Source organism: Scyliorhinus torazame, chromosome 7 (genome assembly GCF_047496885.1).
Source record: "Scyliorhinus torazame isolate Kashiwa2021f chromosome 7, sScyTor2.1, whole genome shotgun sequence".
NCBI lineage: Eukaryota > Metazoa > Chordata > Chondrichthyes > Carcharhiniformes > Scyliorhinidae > Scyliorhinus > Scyliorhinus torazame.
This window is the reverse complement of record NC_092713.1, coordinates 49,658,879-49,680,976: the sequence shown is the minus strand read 5'-3', so window position 1 is coordinate 49,680,976 and position 22,098 is coordinate 49,658,879. Positions and strand designations below refer to the sequence as shown.

General features: G+C 50.5%; 1 protein-coding gene across 3 annotated transcripts in view; it reads right to left on the bottom strand.

Moving 5' to 3' along the window:
* The window catches only part of tmem275a (transmembrane protein 275a), a 77,011-nt gene that overhangs the window by 45,655 nt on the left and 9,258 nt on the right, over positions 1-22,098 (bottom strand). The window contains exon 2 of one of the 3 annotated variants that reach the window (XM_072510673.1): positions 18,792-18,930. The exons of the other annotated variants lie outside the window; for them this stretch is intronic. The gene's annotated coding sequence lies outside the window, so the exon portion shown is untranslated. The remainder of the gene's footprint in view (positions 1-18,791; positions 18,931-22,098) is intronic. 3 annotated transcript variants of the gene reach the window in all.

The following is a 22,098-nucleotide window of genomic DNA, read 5'->3' as shown; positions in this document are numbered from 1 at the left end:
GTGAGGTTCTTCCACCTTGGCTTGAGCTAGAGTGAATATAGAATGTACTAAACATGCAGTTATATTTATGACACAACATCAACACGACTTACATTTGATTTTCTATTATGTTGACACCTTGTTCAACAGATCTTCTATGGAGTCCAATTTGAAGTTAGACAAATCATTCAATCTGACACTGATCTAAAGTCTGAGGGTGCACAATTTCCAACTCACTTGCATACAAATAAAGTGACTCAATAGAGATTAATTCAGCTGGGACAGGAAACTAGATCTTGTCCATTGCATGCCCTGTAATTCAATTCTATTGAAATTGTTTGTCTCCTTCTGCCCTTCATTCATTGCTCTGGAATATTTCCAATGTCCTTCCAGTTCATTTTTCTCATATCCATCTTTATCTCTTAAAATCTGCCATGAGCAACAGCCATAGCTCAGTGGGTAGCACTCTAACCTCTGAGTCTCCAGGTTCGAGGCCCATCCCAGGTTGTGAGGACAAAAATCAAGGCTGACACTCCATCGCAGTACTGAGGGAGTGGTTCACCACAGGAGGTACTGGGCAGGATTCTCCATCCCGCCAGCCCCGTTTTCCGGCACGGCGCACCCTGTCGGCAGCGGGAGTCTCTGTTCCCACAGCCAGCCAATTGGGGTTTCCCATTGTGGGCCATGCCATGCTATCGGGAAACGCGCGGGCGACGGTGCACTGTCGGCGGAGCGGAGGATCCCGCCGGCGGAGAATCCCGCTGACTGTTTTTAGAATCATGGGCAGTTTTCTCTGTCCCACCGCATCAGGGTGCGGCACGCCGTGGGGATTCTCCATTTCGCCAGGCTGCTGGCAAAACAGAGAATTCCGATGCCAGAGAATTCAGACCGAGATGTTAAGCCAGGGCCTCATTTGCCTCCTTCGATGGACGTAAAAAAATTAAATATCCCATGGCACTATTTTGAAGAAAAACAGAAGAGTTACAACGGATTTGAAACATTGGGCACGATTTAACCAAAGATTTTCATTTTGGGCACAATTGTCAAGGTGTATCTTGATGGCTGCGTTGGCAAGATCGCAGCCCGTATGCAACGGCATTTAGTGCCAGAAATGAGCCCTCACAAGCTCCTAGCCATTAATGGCTGTCTTGCCGTCTGATTCGCCTCAGCAACTCACCACTAACAAGGTTTCTAGGCGTTCCCTCACCTCTAACTCAAAGTCAACACACAAGGGTGGCAGCGCATAGACCCGCCCCTCGCTTTGGCAATGGCGATCTGGCCAGACTTCTCAATTCCTTTGATGATAGACGGGACATCCTGTTCCCCCGACCCGAGGGGATTGGAAGGACCAGCAGCAGGGTCAGCAATGCCACCCGAGAGGCAGTGGCAGCGGGCGTCAGTGCAGGTAGCATGACCAGGAGGCCCACTATCCAATGTTGAAAGAAAACCAACGGCGTCCACAAAACTGAGGGGTAAGTTACCACCTCTCTCCTGGCATCAGTTCCACCTGTCACCCCTCAAATTCCCAACCCCCCCCCCCCCCCCCACACAAATCACTGGTTGACACCTCAGCACCCCCTGGTACCCACCAGCACAACCCCTTCATGTTCAGCTGTGGTGCCCACACATGGCACCTGCTGTAGACCTCCCCAATCCATCCGGTGCGCAAAGCACTCTCTTTGTCCCCGCAAGAGAAGATAGCCTATACTAAGCGGCAAGAGCCGAGACAGGGGAAGAGTACCAGAGATCCGAGTTCTTGCCCCTATGAGGAACGGACCCTGGAGATCACAGTGTTGACCGAGGAGAGAGCAGTTACTGACAGCGAGGTGCCACGGAGTTGAGGATCCACTGCTTATTCAACCAGATGACCTGTTTTAAGAGAGTTGTTCATGTCAGACAAGATGATCCATTCCTCTCACTGACCACAGGATTTCCATCTGATGGGCCAGGCCATCTGGAATCGATCGTCCCACCCCCTGCCACCCAAGAGACCACCACCGAGGTATCACAGCTCTAACACCCACCATCCACAGAGACACACACCTTGGTGGGCAACATTAGTGGGCAGGCTTCTGGGGCACAGTATGATGAGCACCACACAATAGCTGGAGACCATTAATGATGATGTACATCTGGTGGAGGCAGGAACATCCAATCAAGTCAGCAGTTGGAGGTCTGCTGGATCCCAGGCCTCAGCTGAGTCCCGGTCAGATGCAGAGATTCTGGAGAAGGGTCTCACAGACATGGCCGTGTCATTCAGGAGGGGATGTCAGCAACATTCCAGTGAGGCCCAAAGGCTACGGATGCAGGCGATGATGCCGACAATCTGTGACACCGAGGCCAACACTGCTGGGGAGGTGACCGCAGTGGAAGCCTGGAGCATGAGGTCAGCGTCTTGCATGGTCATGTCCAAGGCATGACTCAGTGTGTGATGACCATGGCTGAGGGCCTCAACATCTTGTCCCAGTCGATGAGGGACATGTCACAGGTGCAGGTGGACATTGCCGAGGCCCTGCACTGAGTGTGGTAGTATGTATTAGGGGTCATGTGGGACTGGAAGCCCTAATGTCATTGGCTGACAGATCCCGGGTCCTGGTTGGCCGTTGACCTCTAGCTCCGCCCTGAAGGCGGAGTATAAGAAGCCGGAGTCCTCCCCCGCAGGCCATTCTACTATCGAGCTGCGGGGGAACAGACACGCTTAATAAAGCCTCATCGACTTCACTCTATTCGTCTCACGGAGTCTTTGTGCGCTACAATTTATTAAGCGTGCCTAAAAAGGACGATGGAGCTCAGGATCATCCCGGAATGCCTGAGGATCAGCCCCCACGCAGTGAACGCAGCAGCAGCCTTCAAGCACTGGCAGACTTGTTTCGAGGCCTACCTCAGAACGGCCACCGGCCAGGTCACAGAAGACCAAAAACTACAGGTCCTGCACTCGAGGGTGAGCACGGAGATTTTCTCCCTCATCCAAGACGCGGAGGATTTCCAGACGGCGTTCGCAGCACTGAAAAGTCTCTATGTCCGCCCAGTTAACCAAATCTACGCTACGCTACCAGCTCGCGACGAGACGGCAAGGTCCCGGAGAATCGATGGACGAATTCTACGCCGCGCTGCTGATTTTGGGACGAGCCTGCAGCTGCCCTTCGGTGAACGCAAATGAACACACGAACATGTTAATGCGAGATGCTTTTGTGGCAGGTATGAATTCCTCCCAAATCCGCCAAAGACTTCTAGAAAGAGAGTCGCTAGGACTCTGAGGCCCGGGCCCTAGCAGCCTCCCTAGACGTGGCCACGCGTAATACCCGCGCCTACGGCCCCGACCGCGCGGCAGCCCATTGGGCTCCGTACGTACCCGTCGCGACAAACCCACCACTCCCCGGACACCCCACAGGCTTGCGCGGTCTAAACGCCCCATGTATGACCCGCCGGCGCAGCCGCTCTAGGTCCCGACCACCGCGGTCCCGGGAGAACAGGGAGACCTGCACGCCGCTTACGCTCCCCAACCCCCCCCCGCGCCCCATGTATGACCCGCCGGCGCTACCACTTTGGGTCCCGACCACCACTCTCCCCGGAGAAGAGGGAGTTCTGCGCGCCTCTAACGCCCCCCAAACCGCCCCCCCCCCCCCGCGTCCCACGTCTGACCCGCCAGCGCTACCAACTTGGGTCCCGACCACCACTGTCCCCAGAGATGAGGGAGCCCCGCGCGGTCCTAACGCTCCCCAAGCCCCCCAGCGCCCCATGTGCGACCCGCAGACGCCGCCATTTTGGGTCCCGGCCACCACGAGGGGAGGAAGGGCACCGCCATCTTGGACCACCCCAGACCTGTACGACGCGTGGGGGTGGCCATTTTGTCCACCCCCGCCGCCATCTTGTGACCCCCAGCCATGTGCGATGTATGAGGCAGCCATTTTGTTCATCCCGACGCCATCTTGGACGGCAACAACGGACCCCACTCCACTACTACAACCACGTCTCGCTTCAATTACGCTCGATCAAGCTTGGCCCCGGACACTCCAGACGACGACGACGACAACGGTGCTAATAAACGGCCACGAGACACCATGCCTAGTCGACTCCGGGAGCACGGAGAGCTTTATCCACCCCGACACGGTAAGACGCTGTTCCTTGACCACCTATCCCAGCGCACAAAAGATTTCCCTAGCTGCAGGATCCCACTCCATACAGATCCAAGGTTTCTGCATAGTTACCCTCACGGTGCAGGGGAGGGAGTTCAAAAACTACAAACTACACGTCCTTCCCCAACTCTGCGCCCCCACTTTACTGGGATTAGATTTCCAGTGCAATCTACAGAGCCTTACGTTCAAATTCGGCGGCCCAATACCCCCACTCACTATCTGCGGCCTCGCAACCCTCAAGGTGCAAACCCCGTCCTTGTTTTCGAACCTCACCCCGGATTGCAAACCCGTCGCCACTAGGAGCAGACGGTACAGCGCCCAGGACCGGACCTTCATTCGGTCCGAAGTCCAGCGGCTACTAAAGGAAGGCATAATCCAGGCCAGCAATAGTCCCTGGAGAGCACAGGTGGTAGTAGTGAAGACAGGAGAGAAACAAAGGATGGTCATAGACTATAGCCAGACCATCAACAGGTACACACAACTAGACGCGTACCCTCTCCCCCGCATATCCGACATGGTCAATCGGATTGCCCAATATAAAGTCTTCTCCACCGTGGACCTCAAGTCCACCTACCATCAGCTCCCCATCCGCCCAAGTGACCGCAATTACACAGCCTTCGAGGCAGATGGGCGATTATACCATTTCCTAAGGGTCCCATTTGGCGTCACAAACGGGGTCTCGGTCTTCCAACGGGAGATGGACCGAATGGTTGATCAACATGGGTTGCGGGCCACGTTCCCGTATCTCGACAATGTAACCATCTGCGGCCACGACCAGCAGGACCGCGACGCCAACCTCCAAAAATTCCTCCAGACCGCCAAAGCCTTGAACCTCACGTACAACGAGGACAAGTGCGTTTTTAGCACCAACCGGCTAGCCATTTTGGGCTACGTAGTGCGCAATGGGATAATAGGCCCCGACCGTATGCGCGCCATCATGGAATTTCCCCTCCCGCACTGCTCAAAAGCCCTGAAACGCTGCCTGGGTTTTTTTTCATACTACGCCCAGTGGGTCCCCCAGTACGCAGACAAGGCCCGCCCCCTAATACAGACCACAACCTTCCCTCTGTCGACAGAGGCTTGCCAGGCCTTCAGCCGCATCAAAGCGGATATCGCAAAGGCCACGATGCGCGCCATCGACGAGTCCCTCCCCTTCCAGGTCGAGAGCGATGCCTCCGACGTAGCTCTAGCGGCCACCCTTAACCAAGCGGGCAGACCCGTGGCCTTTTTCTCTCGAACCCTCCACGCTTCAGAAATCCGCCACTCCTCAGTGGAAAAGGAAGCCCAAGCCATAGTGGAAGCTGTGCGACATTGGAGGCATTACCTGGCCGGCAGGAGATTCACTCTCCTCACCGACCAACGGTCGGTAGCCTTCATGTTCGATAATGCACTGCGGGGCAAAATCAAAAACGACAAGATCTTAAGGTGGAGGATCGAGCTCTCCACCTTCAACTACGAGATTTTGTATCGTCCCAGAAAGCTGAACGAGCCGTCCGATGCCCTATCCCGCGGCACATGTGCCAACGCACAAATTAACCGCCTCCAAACCCTCCACGAGGACCTCTGCCACCCGGGGGTCACTCGGTTTTTCCACTTTATCAAGTCCCGCAATCTCCCATACTCTTTAGAGGAGGTCCGTACAGTCACAAGGGACTGCCACATCTGCGCGGAATGCAAACCGCATTTTTTCAGGCCGGATGGTGCGCACCTGATTAAGGCTTCCCGCCCCTTTGAACGCCTTAGTCTCGATTTCAAAGGGCCCCTCCCCTCCACCGACCGCAACACATACTTTCTTAATGTGGTGGACGAATACTCCCGCTTCCCATTCGCCATTCCCTGCTCTGACATGACCGCGGCCACAGTCATTAAAGCCCTGAACACCATCTTCACGCTGTTCGGTTGCCCCGCATACGTCCACAGCGACAGGGGGTCCTCTTTCATGAGTGACGAGCTGCGCCAGTTCCTGCTCAGCAAGGGCATAGCCTCAAGCAGGACGACCAGCTACAACCCCCGGGGGAACGGGCAAGTAGAGAGGGAGAACGGCACGGTCTGGAAGACCGTCCTACTGGCCCTACGGCCCAGGGACCTCCCAGTTTCACGGTGGCAGGAGGTCCTCCCAGACGCTCTCCACTCCATCCGGTCGCTATTATGTACGAGCACTAATCAAACGCCTCATGAGCGTCTCCTTGTCTTCCCTAGGCGGTCCTCCTCTGGAACGTCGCTGCCGACCTGGCTGGCGGCCCCAGGACCCATCTTGCTCCGAAAGCATGTGCGGGCACACAAGGCGGACCCATTGGTCGAAAGGGTTCACCTCCTCCACGCGAACCCGCAGTACGCTTACGTGGAGTACCCCGACGGCCGACAGGACACGGTCTCCCTGCGGGATCTGGCGCCCGCCGGCAACACACACACACCCCCGACACCATTCACCCAACCCCCCCCTTCCTGCCACCGCCGCACCCCGCGACCGCCCCCTTCCCAGGAGGATCGGTTCCCCTCCCCTCAGGCCCGACCAAGAATAAAGCCCAAGCTGTAACCGTAAGGCTCCCGGAGACGACAACACCGGTACAAGCACCACCACCACCACCGGGGCCGAGGCGATCGACACGGACGACCAGACCGCCCGACCGACTCGTGGCGTCGATCTAAATCAATATATGGACTTTTCACAAGAACATTTTGCTTTTCTCCCGATACCTTCTGTAAATAGTTGAAACAGGACAAAATTGTACCTATTGTATTGCCATGTGAATGTTTTCCTCCCAGGACCAGCCCTGTAAACCCTTACCACCATGCGAAGCATCACCCCGCCGGGTTCATTTTTGACAAGGGGTGAATGTGGTAGTATGTATTAGGGGTCATGTGGGACTGGAAGCCCTAATGTCATTGGCTGACAGATCCCGGGTCCTGGTTGGCCGTTGACCTCTAGCTCCGCCCTGAAGGCGGAGTATAAGAAGCCGGAGTCCTCCCCCGCAGGCCATTCTACTATCGAGCTGCGGGGGAACAGACACGCTTAATAAAGCCTCATCGACTTCACTCTATTCGTCTCACGGAGTCTTTGTGCGCTACACTGAGGAACATGGCTGAGGGCATCGACACCTGGTGCAGAAAATAGGGAGGTGCCAGGACTGACAGAGCCAGATGGCACAGAGGCCTCTGGAGCTCACTCCAGCTGCTCCTCCATCCCACGGAGACCCCCAGGGACCTATGGGCACCGTCAGGGAGGATGAAGCACTGGAGGCCGACATGGAGCCTGTCACCAAGATCTCCAGATCTTCCGAAACCCCCCCCACCCACCTCCTGGCACTGTTGCATTTCAAGGGCAGTGGGCAGAACAGGGTGGCACTGCGAAGCCAGTGACACCAGTAAGCCGGTCAGAGCCCTCCGGCTCCAGGCCCTCCGGAACACGTACGCTAATGGCATCAAAGGCCACAGAGCGTGAAGTGCAGCAGGCTGCCTCCACCTCTGATGTACACCGTAGGGACACACTTAGATCTAGCAGTAGACCACATAAGACCAAGAATATTGAGGATCGCTGAGTGGGCACTGGGGGAGCATTGGGGATTGACGGGCACTGTATGTAGCTAGGGGGGAATAGAAATTTCAAATGTTCATGATTAAAACACCTGATACATGGGAAACCTCTGTCACGCTAATCTTCACAGCGGGCCTGTCTGGATCCCCATCCTGTGTTGACCCATCGCCCGGGCACAGTGGTCCAAGATCAAACACCCCTGATGCATTCAGAGAAAGGGTGAGAGCACATTGTCAGCTGGAAGGCAGGAGTCAGACTTCCGCATAAACTGAGGAGGACCAGAACTAACCTCAAAATGAGTTGTCATCACTCTCCTGCCTTGTATATTAACCCGCTGACAGTGCCAACACGGGCCATCACCTGTTTTTCGTCAGCATTCACACAGGAAAAAGACAATGTTGTCGAGGAGAATACTGAGATTCAGGCTACTAGACTAGAAGGGCTTGAGATTCATAATGAGGAGGTATTAGCAATTCTGGAAAGTGTGAAAATAGATAAGTCCCCTGGGCCGGATGGGATTTATCCTAGGATTCACTGGGAAGCTAGGGAGGAGATTGCTGAGCCTTTGGCTTTGATCTTTAAGTCATCTTTGTCTACAGGAATAGTGCCAGAAGACTGGAGGATAGCAAATGTTGTCCCCTTGTTCAAGAAGGGGAGTAGAGACAACCCAGGTAACTATAGACCAGTGAGCCTTACTTCTGTTGTGGGCAAAATCTTGGAAAGGTTTATAAGAGATAGGATGTATAATCATCTGGAAAGGAATAATTTGATTAGAATGAAATGAAATGAAAATCGCTTATTGTCACAAGTAGGCTTCAAATTAAGTTACTGTGAAAAGCCCCTAGCTGCCACATTCCAGCGCCTGTTCGGGGAGGCTGTTACAGGAATTGAACCGTGCTGCTGGCCTGCCTTGGTCTGCTTTCAAAGCCAGTGATAAACAGACCCTGCAATGAAGTTACTGTGAAAAGCCCCTCGTCGCCACATTCCGGCGCCTGTTCGGGGAGGCTGGTACAGGAATTGAACCGTGCTGCTGGCCTGCCTAGATCTGCTTTCAAAGCCAGCGATTTAGCCCGATGCTAAACAGGTTATCCTGAGATAGTCAACACGGTTTTGTGAAGGGTAGGTCGTGCCTCACAAACCTTATTGAGTTATTTGAGAAGGTGACCAAACAGGTGGATGAGGGTAAAGCAGTTGATGTGGCGTACATGGATTTCAGTAAAGCGTTTGATAAGGCTCCCCACGGTAGGCTGCTACAGAAAATACGGAGGCATGGGTTCAGGGTGATTTAGCAGTTTGGATCAGAAATTGGCTAGCTGGAAGAAGACAAAGGGTGGTGGTTGTTGGGAAATGTTCAGACTGGAGTCCAGTTACTAGTGGTGTACCACAAGGATCTGTTTTGGGGCCACTGCTGTCATTTTTATAAATGACCTGGAGGAGGGCGTAGAAGGATGGGTGAGTAAATTTGCAGATGACACTAAAGTCGGTGGAGTTGTGGACAGTGCGGAAGGATGTTACATGTTACAGAGGGACATAGATAAGCTGCAGCGCTGGGCTGAGAGGTGGCAAATGGAGTTTAATGCAGAAAAGTGTGAGGCGATTCATTTTGGAAGGAATAACAGGAAGACAGAGTACTGGGCGAATGGTAAGATTCTTGGCAGTGTGGATGAGCAGAGAGATCTCGGTGTCCATGTACATAGATCCCTGAAAGTTGCCACCCAGGTTGAGAAGGTTGTTAAGAAGGCGTACAGTGTGTTAGCTTTTATTGGTAGAGGGATTGAGTTTCGGAGCCATGAGGTCATGTTGCAGCTTTACAAAACTCTAGTGCGGCCGCATTTGGAGTATTGCGTGCAATTCTGGTCGCCGCATTATACGAAGGATGTGGAAGCATTGGAAAGGGTGCAGAGGAGATTTACCAGAATGTTGCCTGGTATGGAGGGAAGATCTTATGAGGAAAGGCTGAGGGACTTGAGGCTGTTTTCGTTAGAGAGAACAAGGTTAAGAGGTGGCTTAATTGAGGCATACAAGATGATCAGAGGATTGGATAGGGTGGACAGTGAGAGCCTTTTTCCTTGGATGGTGATGTCTAGCACGAGGGGACATTAGCTTTAAATTGAGGGGAGATAGATATAAGACCGATGTCAGAGGTAGGTTCTTTTCTCAGAGTAGTAATGCCCTGCCTGCAACAATAGTGGACTCGCCAACACTAAGGGCATTCAAATGGTCATTGGATAGACATATGGTCGATAAGGGAATAGTGTAGCTGGGCTTTAGAGTGGTTTCACAGGTCGGCGCAACATCGAGGGCCGTAGGGCCTGTACTGCGCTGTAATGTTCTATGTTCTAGGGGTTATGTTACAGACTCTGGGAGGTTGGAACAGGCTAGTCAGGTGGGGGGAGAAAAGAGAGGAATGGGGGTGAGGAAGGAGGAGGAAGGGGGAAGAAGGGGAATGGGGAGAAGGAGGAAGGAGGAAAATGGGGGGGGGGGAAAAGAGGGGGGTGCTGACGGCGAAAGCCTTATTCTATGAGAATCTAGTGAGGTTCAGGGCCTCCCTGGTCCTCCAGGTATGCCAGACTCTCACCGCTACCTCTCATCCATCCTCCAACTCCTCCCGTGGGACTTCCACCGTCTCCTGGTCTGCCTCCTCCTCCTCAGATGGGGCCATATGTCATCCTCCTCCAGCATGTCGCCCCGCTGTTGTGCCAAGTTGTGGAGGGCACAGCAGACCACCACAATGCGGGAGACCCTCTGGGGGTGTACTGAGATGCACCGCCAGAGCGGTCCAGGCATCAAACCGCATTTTAAGCAATTCAATGCACTGCTCAATGACAGCACGGGTGGCCACAAGGACCTTGATATATCGGGTCTCTGTCTCAGTTTCTGGCCTCCGCACTTACGTAATAAGCCAGGAGCTCAACGAATACCCCATTTCCCTCAAGAGCGAAGCCGCCATCCTTGGGGGGGGGGGGGGGGGTCCTCAAAAACGCTGGAAATCTCTGAATCTCCCAGGATGTAGCTACCCTGGGAAGCATGCACACATGTGCGTGATCCGGAGGTGGTGGTCGTATATGAATTGAACATTGAGAGTGGAACTTCTTCCTGTTATCGAACGGCACTTCTTGATGCCTTGGTGTGCGCAAGGCAACATGCCTGCCATTAATTATTCCCTGGACCTGGGGCATCCAGGCGATTGTGGAGAAACCTGCAGCCCAGGCATCTTGGTGGACCTGGTCCAACTCAAAGTTGATATAGTCAGCTGAGTGGGCATACAGGGCATCCGTGATCACATGGCTGGTTTTAGGGGCTAGTTTAGCACAGTGGGCTAAATAGCTGGCTTGCAAGGCAGAACAATGCCAGCAGCGTGGGTTCAATTCCCGTACCGGCCTCCCCGAACAGGCGCTGGAATGTGGCGACTAGGGGCTTTTCACAGTAAATTCATTGAAATCTACTTGTGACAATAAGCGATTATTATTATGTATGTACTTGTGAGCTGTAGCCTGTGAAATGCCGCACAAGTCCCTGCTTGAGCCTTAGAATAGAATCATAGAAGTTATAGTGCTGAAGGAGGACATTTGGCCCATTGAATCTGCACCGGCCCTTGGAAAGAGCATCCTACTTAAGCCCACGTCTCCACCCCATCCCCGTAACCCAGTAACCCCATCTAAACCTTTTGGACACAAGGGCAATTTATCATGGCCAATCCACCTAAACCTGCACATCTTTGGGCTGTGGAAGGAAACCCACGCACACACGGGGAGAGCGTGCAGACTCAGCACAAACAGTGACCCAAGCCATGAATCGACCCTGGGACCCTGGAGCTGTGAAGCAACTGTGCTAACCACTATGCTACCGTGCTGCCCCACGGTGGCACAGAAGTTAAGGGCTGCAGTAACATTCACGGCCACCTGGAGCGGGCGTCCCCCTCCTCCACAGAATGCCAAGTCCACGAGGAAATGGCACATCTGCCGCACTATCTCTTTGTTGAGACAAAGCCTCCTGTGGTACATGCTGTCCATCATCTCCTCAAAAGACCGACGCTACGTGTACAACTTGGGCCGTCACCGGCGTCCCCCTCCTCAGCCTGATGGGTGGCCGGGTTTTCAGGGTGTGCGGCAGCCCCCTACACATGGGGTGCCACATCCAGCCTGCTATGACGCTGCTGCCTTCTTCGGTATCTGGCCGCCTGGGCTACCACCAACACACTGAGGACACCCTCTGCGGGATCGGCACCACCATTCTTTTTGGTATCTGTAAGGAATTGGAGAAGGAGGGAGAGCAACAATTAGTTTGGGTTTCCACCCTGGGACCCTCAAATCCCCCAATCACACTTGCATGTCCCGCCTTCTCTCAGAGTACCATCCAGCCAGCCAGTTGTCCTGGAGAACATCACTCTGCTCCCAGGGCAGCAGGAGGCCCTAGACCCCAGACACCTGCCAGGAACATTAAGGAGACCATGCTTAGGTGCCCTCCCCTGATCCACACAGTCACCCTTTGGTCATGAGGATATCCACATTGTTGAAGCCCAACTCTTGAGTATTTGATTATTGGCTGCTGTCTCTATGCAGGGGTTTTCAAAGTGGGGTGTCGCGACCCACGAGTGGGCCGTGGGCGGGTGTCATAAGGGTCGCGGAGGCAGGATCGAATTGCTGCTCATTATGCCCATCAGCCACTAGCACAGAGTTTCCCAACAGCAGCATTCAGAAGCCTGCAAGGAAAAGCCCACCAAAAATGTCAATTCAGTCCTCTGCTTAAACAATTACAATGAGGATTTCGAAGGTCGGCCGGTGTGGGTCCCGAAGGTTGGCCCGTTTGACAGTTCGGAATTCTAGGTCACTGCACCAAATTCATGTTTATTTTGCTCCTTTAATTGTTTTAAATGAGTAATTTCAGTGCACTGTACTTGGTTTCGGAGACATAGGAGCTGATGGACGTACATTTATCAGGATGATCATGCTGGAGTGAACGCAACTCAGGAAGTGACATGTGTCAACCACTGGAGGTGAGAACAGGACAGTGCTTCATAGCTTAAAATCCTTCCCTAATTTGTGTTCAGCATTTCTGTCCGGAATGTGATAAAACCGGCCACTGATGAGTGAAGGGTGTTTAAGGTGGCATTTGATTAACCTACCAAATTGTTAAAGCACGGGAGGCAACTTCTGTATTGAAGCGCAGGATTGGCAAGCTCATAAATATCGTGGTTAATCGATTTATGTGTCTATTGATTAAGGGAGCAAGTCACCAACTCTCATTAAATGATTGAGGCGAAATTGCACATTGGCTCGGAGGCAAATTTATATGGTCCAATCCGAAATTGTGTTCTAATTGCTAAAGATAATTGAGCACTGGAACAGTTTAGAAAGATCTGCAATTGGGATTCAGACTGTTTCGTGATTCTGCACATTTGTTTAAAATCCCTCCACACCACTGACCACAAAACTGTCATTCCCATCTCTCTCTATTTTAATTAAGTGCTTGCCCACTGTGCTGATTTCACGTGTCTGTGAAGGCTGATGTATTCAATCACACAACTCAGCCAGCTAACATAACTCTCAGCGGTTTCAACACTTGGAATATGGAAGACACCATGTGGCTGAGAAAGGAGAGACAGAATGACTGAATAAGAATATGCCGTTATTTTCTCTTACCCTTCATTTTAGCTTTGAACAGCGTTTTCAAGTACAGTGATGAAAAAAGAAATGGCTAAACTTTTCAGATTGATGGCTTTCCATCACAGCCATCAAGTGATGCCTGATCTGCTATTTCCAGTATCGTCTGTTTTAAATTCGGGTACTTCGCATTCTGGCGGTCCGTTAGCTCAATTATCCAGTCCTCGCTCAATGTTGATGTAAGTTCAATGCACCAGGGGCTACTGGAAAGTGATTATGAACAGGAGCACTAGATGATTTTTCTTTCCCTTCCTTGGCTGCGGAAAGGAAGCTTCAGTGTCCCAATCATTGCCTAGACTCCGGGAAAACTGGGGAAGCGAATGGGACGTGGATTTCGAAGGTCGGCCGGTGTGGGTCCCGAAGGTTGGCCCGTTGGCAAAAGTGGGTCCCGGGGGAAAAAAAGTTTGAAAAGCACTGCTCTATGGTGCTGACACTTCTAGAGGTCAGGCAAAGTGTTCAGGCTTCAAAATTTAATTGAAATGCGATTAAATTTGTGTGAGAATACTTTGTTTATTAAATGGTCAACAGTAACTAGATATAAAATGATATAAACAAACCAACAGTCCATATATCACAAACTATTAACCAACCGGAAAAGGCATCGTGCCATTACCACAAGCACCTTTTCACTACAAAATATCGGTACAAATGCAAATACACAGCAGTTCACAAACAATAAACAGTCAACAGTACAATAGTCACCAGCAACCTGCAAAAATATTTATTCAACAACTTCATCAAGTTGCTCATTCGGATCAATCCGCCTCTCTCTCCTCCATCCACAGCTCCCAGCAGTAGATTCTCAACAGTGGAAAGCCACTCAAGGGTCACATAACTATCTGGAAAGTCACACCAGAAGAGAGAAAGAGCTCCCATCCACGTCTCCAGCGCTGGTAGCTTACATCCTCCCTTTCCTTACTCCAGGCCACAAAACCCAGGAGTGGCAGTAAATAAATACACATCCTCCAGATATTAAACAGTCAATAGTACAATAGAATCACCAGCAATCTGCAAAAGCATTTCTTCAACACTTTCATCAAGTCGGTTATTCGGGTCAACCAGTCTCTCTCTTCCCCCTCCCACAGCTCCCAGCAGTAGACTCTCATCAGTGGAAAGTCGCTCAGGGTCGCGTAACCAACACCAGAAAATCACTGATGCAGAGCACACCAGAAGAGCGAGATCCCCCACCCTTCTCCAGCACTGGCAGCAGGTAATCTTACATCCTCCCTTTCCCTACTCCAGGCCACAGAAGCAAAGGGGAAGCAATAAACAAGCACATATCCACTGGGCATTAAACATTAACAATCAACACTAAAGTCACCAGCAATCTGCAAAAGCATTTCTTCAACTCCATCATGTTACTTAGTCGAATCGGTCCGCCTCTCTCTCCCACTCATGCAGCTCCCAGCAATAGACTCTCAACAGTGGAAAGTCACAATGTAAATTCACACCGATGCAGAGCATGCCAGAAGAGAGAAAGAGCACCTCTTCCCCTTCTCCAGCACTGGCAGCAGGTCATCTTACATCCTCCCTTTCCTTACACTAGGCCACAGAAGCAAAGTAGTTGGCATAAAACAAACATACGGCCACCAAGCATTAAACATTGAACAGTCAACAGCACAATAGAGTCACCATAAATCTGCAAAAGCATTTCATCAAGCCTCCAACAAGTTGCTCATTCAAATCAATCTGCCTCCCTCACTCACCATTGCAGCTTCCAGCAGTGGACTTCTCAACAAGGAGAAAGTCACACAGAGAATACCAGAAGGGAGAAAGAGCTCCCCTTCCCCTTCTCCCGCTTAGGTCATCTTACATCCTCCTTTTCCTTACTCCAGGTGACAAAAGCAAAGGGACGGCAGCAAGCAAACACACAGCCTCCAGGTAGCTGCATTCAAATCAATCTGCCTATACCACCCCCTCCTGCAGCTCCCAGCAGTAGACTTTCAACAGTGGAAAGTCACACTGACGCAGAGCACACCAGAAGGGACAAAGCACACCTCTTCCCCCTCTCCATCACTGGGTCACCTTATATCTTTCCTTTCCTTACTCCAGGCCACAGATAAAAAGGAAACAGCAGCAGCCTCCAGGCATTTGCATCTACAAGCAGCAAATACAACCTGCAGCATCACCTGAGAGCTGTGAAGTGCTCTCACAACTAACAAGGCCAATTCCCTATGAGCAATAGCCTTCAGCTGTGAAGATAGAGGTTGCTCACAGTAAAAGGGAGTTAAAGTGACCTTCAGCATATAACCAAGAACATGGGTTCTGTACTAAAAGTGTTTAGTAGGACAGACCGGCAGAAGCTGTGGTTGCCACTATTATGGGTATTTAAAGATGGCTTGAACTTTTCATAGACAAAAGGCCCCCTCAACCTCGATCCCATCCCACCCCATCCTGCCTACCCTCTCCGCCTGGCCCAGGGGCTACCCGTGACCTGGGACACTTCAGCCTCCAGGCCAAACCGAACCCCCCTGAGGGCCCCCCGCCCTCCCCCTCCCGAGCACTGGGGCTGCATCCCCAGTGCCCTTGAGCAGCATGCCGGGAAATGGAAATGGTTACTCACCTCCTCCACTCCCCTCAACAGCCATTGCACCAGCCTCATGTGTTTAAAAGAATCACTGAACTACACCTCTGTGATTTCTCGCTGGGAAGCTGGTTAATTCCTGGGAGGCTATTACATTTGACTTCAATCTCACAAATAAGACTGAAATTAATGCAAATTTGGGTTAATGATATGCTCGCCATATTTGGGCGAGATCCGGACCTCGGCATCAGGAGCGGGTCGGTTAGATGGCACAAATCTCGATTTTGGTCCTCCCCAATATTTAACCAGTGCACCCAGAACCGTGCTGGACGCAGTGGCTAAATAACACCTGTTAACTCTGTTTCTCCCTCCACAGATACTGCCAGACCTGGAGAGTGTTTCCGGCATTTTCGGTTTTTATCTCAGACTTCCAGCATCTGCAGTATTTTGCTTTTTTTTAGAGTTCTCCCCGGTGTCCTGGCCAATATTTATCCTTCAATTGACATCACAAAAACAGATTATCTGGTCATTATCACATCGTTGTATGTGGAAATTTGCATTAGACAAATTGATGTTTCTTACAGTGAAGCAGTGTTTACCCTTAAAAATTCCCCCACTGGTTGTAAAGAACTTTGAACCATTCCTTGGTCATGAAAGTGCCACACAAATGGAAATCTTTCTTTCTCTTATTCCTTCTTTCATCTTACTTCATGTCCCATTCTCCAAATCTCCTGTTATCTGTGTTTTATGCTATATTGCGTTACTTCTGCCTCAGATTGGGGACAGCAAATCCCTAAGCAGCACCAAATCACAAAGGTTCAAAAACCAGAGCGAACCCAAAGATATTCTAAAGCCTCCTCTGGAGCAAAGTTCTGTCCAAGTGCATAGGTTTGGCAACAGTTACCTTTTGAACCATGGAAAAGATATAAATTCCAACACTGTGCTTCTCAAACCACTCCGCACATATTCATCATACTAGTAAAAAGTAAGGTACGGTAAAGTTGCCATAGTCCCAGATGACCAGAGGCTGCTTTCCTCTTTGAGAGGGAGGGCCGACTGGTGATGATTTAACCTGAGGATCACCACACCTCAGGCGAGGGGTGACGATCAAAAGGCAAGGCCTTCATGAATAATCTCAACCGGTACGGGAATTGAACCCGTGCTGCTGGCTTTGTTCTGCGGTAATTTTAAATGGCTATTTCTCAACTACGATGAGTTGCTATCTTACCACCCCACACAGCTATCTAGAAATATTTGATTGATTTTTTGTATTTCCATATTTTTGTGAGTGGCAGGAAGAGTCCAGCACGAGTTTGTAGAGTCAAGCAGAAAGTAACTTTATTTACAAGAATATGTACACAGGGCCAGTAGTTCACTTCTGGTTCCCTCTCTAGCCGGTATCACACTGGCCAGCTCTATTTTTATAGCTGTGCTGCTAATGATTGCCCTGCCCCCCCCCCATGCCACTCTCGATGGGGGAGCTCATATTCCCCAAGTAACATTGAGTAACCAATTGTCCCCAGCCAATAGGATCCAGGCAGGTTGTAATACATATCTTCATCAGAATCTAGTCTACATTACCCCCTGCATAACTGAGGGGCATTTCCCATTGTGGTGAATGTATTTCTGCTACCATTCACCATTGTATTACATTACATTGTGTTGTATTATGTTGATGCCCTTGTGGGCTCCGCCTGTTGCTCTGCCCCCTCGGGGGAGGTATATAGATCTGCTGCCTGCAGGCGGCACTCAGTACAGAACAGTCGCAGGCAGGCACAGTTCTAGCTGATTAAAACCACTGTTCACTTCTACTCATCGTCTCGTGTCACCCCCCAGGCGTAGTTCCCAATGGCGGGGTCTGCTGGTCCCGCTGCTGTCAATGGGATTTCTCATTGAATCCACCCACCTCTGCTGGGAAACCCACGGCGGGGCTTCACCGTTGGGGGGGGGGGGGGGGGGGGGGGAGTGGATGATCCCGGCCGGAAAATCCCCCCCCCCACCCAATTTATTTTATGAACTAGCTCACGGTGAGTTTTCTTTTTATATATTTATTCTCCCTTTTCACATTTTCTTCAAAGTTTACACCCCACCAACAAACAGGAAATGGTAACGAATACGATGTCAATCCCCTTATGCCTTATGAACAACAACGATCTCATCCTCCCACCAACCCCCAAACAACGGCCCGCATGACAATATAAGCATCAAATAAAAAGAAACCTCCCAAGAAAAAAAAAAGAAAAAGGAATCAGGAATCGCACATGGTCACCATTAACATATATAGTCCACCACCCCCCCCCCACCCAAACCCTCCCCCTAATAGTCAAAGCCATCCAATCCCCGAAAGTGTATTGTGAATGACACCCATGAATTGTAGACCCCCTTCCCCACCCCACCACACACAAATTCCTCCCCTCCACTTCCTCTTGTAAACTCCTGCCCCCAACCTCGGTTCCTTCCCCAAACTTTTCACCCCGGCTAGACTCACCAGAACCTGGTCTACCAGGCTCCGATGGCCGCAGACCCTCCCCCACCTCACTCCCGTTCACTGGCCAGCTTAAACCGGCCAGCGTGGAAGCCCCTGTCCGAGTCTCCTTCCCCCCTTGCCCGGTCCCAGAGAAACAAAGATATTCCCTTTAACACACAACCCCAGCATAAACACACAGGCCCCAAAGAACCATCATTCCAAGTGAAAGTCCCAACTTTTCCTTTGTCCAAATGTCGACTCATTTAGTACATACACCAACACTCAGTGAAAAAAATAAAGTTACATGAGGCTACATCGGTCCAAGACCAGCTCTCAGTCCCATTTCTGAATTCTGCCACAGTCCTTCTGCCTTCGCAAACCCCTCCGCCGCTTCCACCGTCCCAAAATAAAAGTCCTTGGATTTGAAGGTCACCCTCAACTTAGCTGGGTCTACTATGCCACACTGCACCGTGCTGATGTACAGTACCTTCTTCACCCGGCCGAAGGCCGTCCGCCTTCACGCCAACTCCACCGTAAAGTCCTGGTATATTCGTATACCAGCTCCAGCCCACTCCACCAGCCGCTTCTGCTTTGCCCAGCACAGGACCTTCTCCTTCACACTGTACCTACAGAAACAAACAGTCACTACTCTTGGCAGCTCACTCGCCTTTGGTATAGGCCTCCATAACCTATGAGCCCGATCCAGTTCGTATTTAGTGGGATCATCCCCCTCCCCAATAGCTCCACCAACATCGTGGCAAAATACTCCGTCGGCCTCGGGCCTTCCACCCCTTCGGGCAGACTCACGATCATCAGATTATGCGGCCTGGATCTGTTTTCCAGGTCTTCCATTTTGGCTCGCAGACCCTTGTTGATCTCTATCACCCTCCACAGCTCCTTCCCCATCGAGGTGAGTTGATCACTGTGCTGAGATAATGCCTCTTCCACTTCCTTCAGTGTCTCACCTTGCTCCCGCACCTCCGCCGCTGCGCTCGGTACCGCCGCCCTCACTGGGGCAATCGCCTCCTCCACCAGCACTTTCAATACTGCCCCCATCTCCTTCTTCATCGCTTCCATGTGCTTTGTGAACTGTTTTTCAAGTTCCACGGCCATCACCTTGGTAATTTCTTCTGCCGTGAGCAATGCGGCCTCCCCCGACGCCCCAGCCTCCGCTTTCCTTACAGTTCCCGCGCTGACTTTTCCACTCACCGGCGGACTTTCATCAGCCCCCTTTTAACGGCCGGTTTTTTTGAAAACTTGGACATTTCTCCTCACTGTGTCTTCCTACAACTTTTTCAGTATCCGTTGCCCCTGGGACCAGGCATTAAAACCCCGAAAATTCTATTCCCGAGCGGGAGCCCTCCAACGTGCGGCTGCCTCCCGCCTACCGTTACCGGAAGCTAGCTCACGGTAAGTTGGAGAATGTGCAGCTTCTAACGATCGTGTACAATATGGAATACGCTATAAATAAGCTACCTGAAACTTGTGGTGAGGTTGCAGCCATTATGGCTTTGCATAAATCACCTGAAATCGTCAATTTGATTGGTGGGAATGAAAGACTTCAATTAGGTAGGTAGATTGGAGAAGATGGGGCTGTACCCCATAGAAATGTGAAGGCTGAGATGAATTTTGATAGAGGGGTTCAAAATCATGAAGGGTCTGGACAGAGTAGATCGGGAGAAACTGATTGGCGGAGGGGTTGAGAACCAGAGGGCCCCTGATTTCAGATGACTGGCAAAAAGAATCAGAGATGAAATTAAGGAAAACCGTTTTTTTAGACAGCGAGTGGTTAGGATCTGGAATGCACAGCCTGACAGTGTGGTGGAGACAGATTCAATCATGAAAGTGAAATTGGTATTAGATAATTAACTGAAAAGAAAATGTTTGCAGGGCTACAGGGAAAAGGGCATTGGAGTGCGGCGAAATGGGTAACTCTTTCGGAGAGCCAGCACAGACACGCTGGGAAAAATGGCCCCATCCTGGGCTGCAACCATCCTGTAATTTGTCACCAGTTACCCATTATGATCCATTTTACACATTTGGAGATGTTTTTCTGAGCTGCGTATGAATCCTTTATAAATGATTAATGAAGCTACGGCTGAAGTTATCTCTGTAACCAAGTAATATGAGTGATTTTCACTGCAGTGGGTGTCAGAAAATTTATGTCAATACTGCTCTTGGCTTCTAACATTTGGAATCAGACAATGGTCCAGATACCATATTTTATTAAGTTAGAAATGCTTTAATAAGTAATGTTCATTCATCCAGAAAGGGCAATGGTAGAAAGATATTTTCTTTCACAGAGACTACCCGTGGCTCCAGGGTATCATTAGAGTACGAGCCACCCAACAGAAATCTGGCCGCTAGAGAAGCCAAAATACACTGCGGATGAAATGAAAATGGAAAATGCTGGAAATACTCACAGGTCAGAAGGATCTGTGGAGTGAGAAACAGGTTGAATGTGAGTGAAAATATTTTATGAATGACGAGAAGGCCGAATGGCCTCCTTCTGGACTGTAACCAATTCTGTGAAGAACGTCTGTCATTTGGTTAGAACTGTAGAGTTCTAACCAAATTCTAGGCCATTGAATTTGCGCCAACCCTCTGAAAGAGCACCTAGGCCCACTCCTCCATCCTATCCCTGCACATCTTTGGGCACGAAGGGGAAGTTTTAAGTATGGCCAATCCACCTAACCTGCACATCTTTGCGCTGTGGGTAGGGGCGGCACGGTGGCGCAGTGGTTAGCACTGCCACCTCACAGCACTGAGGACCCGGGTTCGATCCCAGCCCCAGGTCACTGTCCCTGTGGAGTTTGCACATTCTCCCCCTGTCTGCGTGGGTCTCACCCCCACAACCCAAAGATGTGCAGGGTAGGTGGATAGGCAATGCTAAATTGCCCCTTAATTGGAAAAAAGAAATAATTTGGAGCTCTACATTTATATTTAAAAAATCTTTGTGCTGTGGGAGGAAACTTGAGCACCCAGAGGAAACCCACACAGACACAAGGAGAAAGTGCAAACTCCACACAGACAGTAAACCAAGGTCGGAATTGAACCCGGATCCCTGGCGCTGTGAGGCAGCAGTGTTAACCACTGTGCTTCCCGAGGGTTTAGGATGAATCAGCCTTTACAATGCCTTAAACCAGCAGGAATTGATGTCATGTAAGGGAAAACATTAGAGAATTTCATTGATTAAATACATCAACTTCCATTTTTGTTCGATGGTATCCCAGGATTTTTAGCAGTGCCTTACGGATTGGATTCCAATTTCAAAACTGTCCATTATTTCGTGAAAATCATGCAGTTTATTTTGATTATGCTACATTCATATTCTTCACTTATACATTCAATTAATTTAAACATGCAAAGGAGGTGATATTAGGTCAGGTGGCCAAAATCTTGGTCAAAGAGCAAGATTTTAAGGAGTGTTTTAAATCAACAAAGAGAGGTAAAGACATAGACAGGTTTACAGAGGAAATTCCAGAGCTTACGGCCTTGGCAGCTGAGGGTCACCAATGGTGGAGTGATTAAAACTGGGATGTTCAAGAGGCCAGAATTAAATACAGTCAGGCTCTTTCTTTCAACATCTTATTATGGTTCATCATTTGATTTTGGAGAGCTTTTTTTAAAAAAAAATGCTTTATTGAAATTTTTTTCCCAAACAACAATTTTTCCCCTCTTACAAAGCAAACGCAACAATAACAATACAGAAATTTTTAACAATACACAAGTAATAAAAACCCCTTTATCTTTGACCTAAACTAAACTAACCCCTCCCCCCTCCCCCCCCCCTT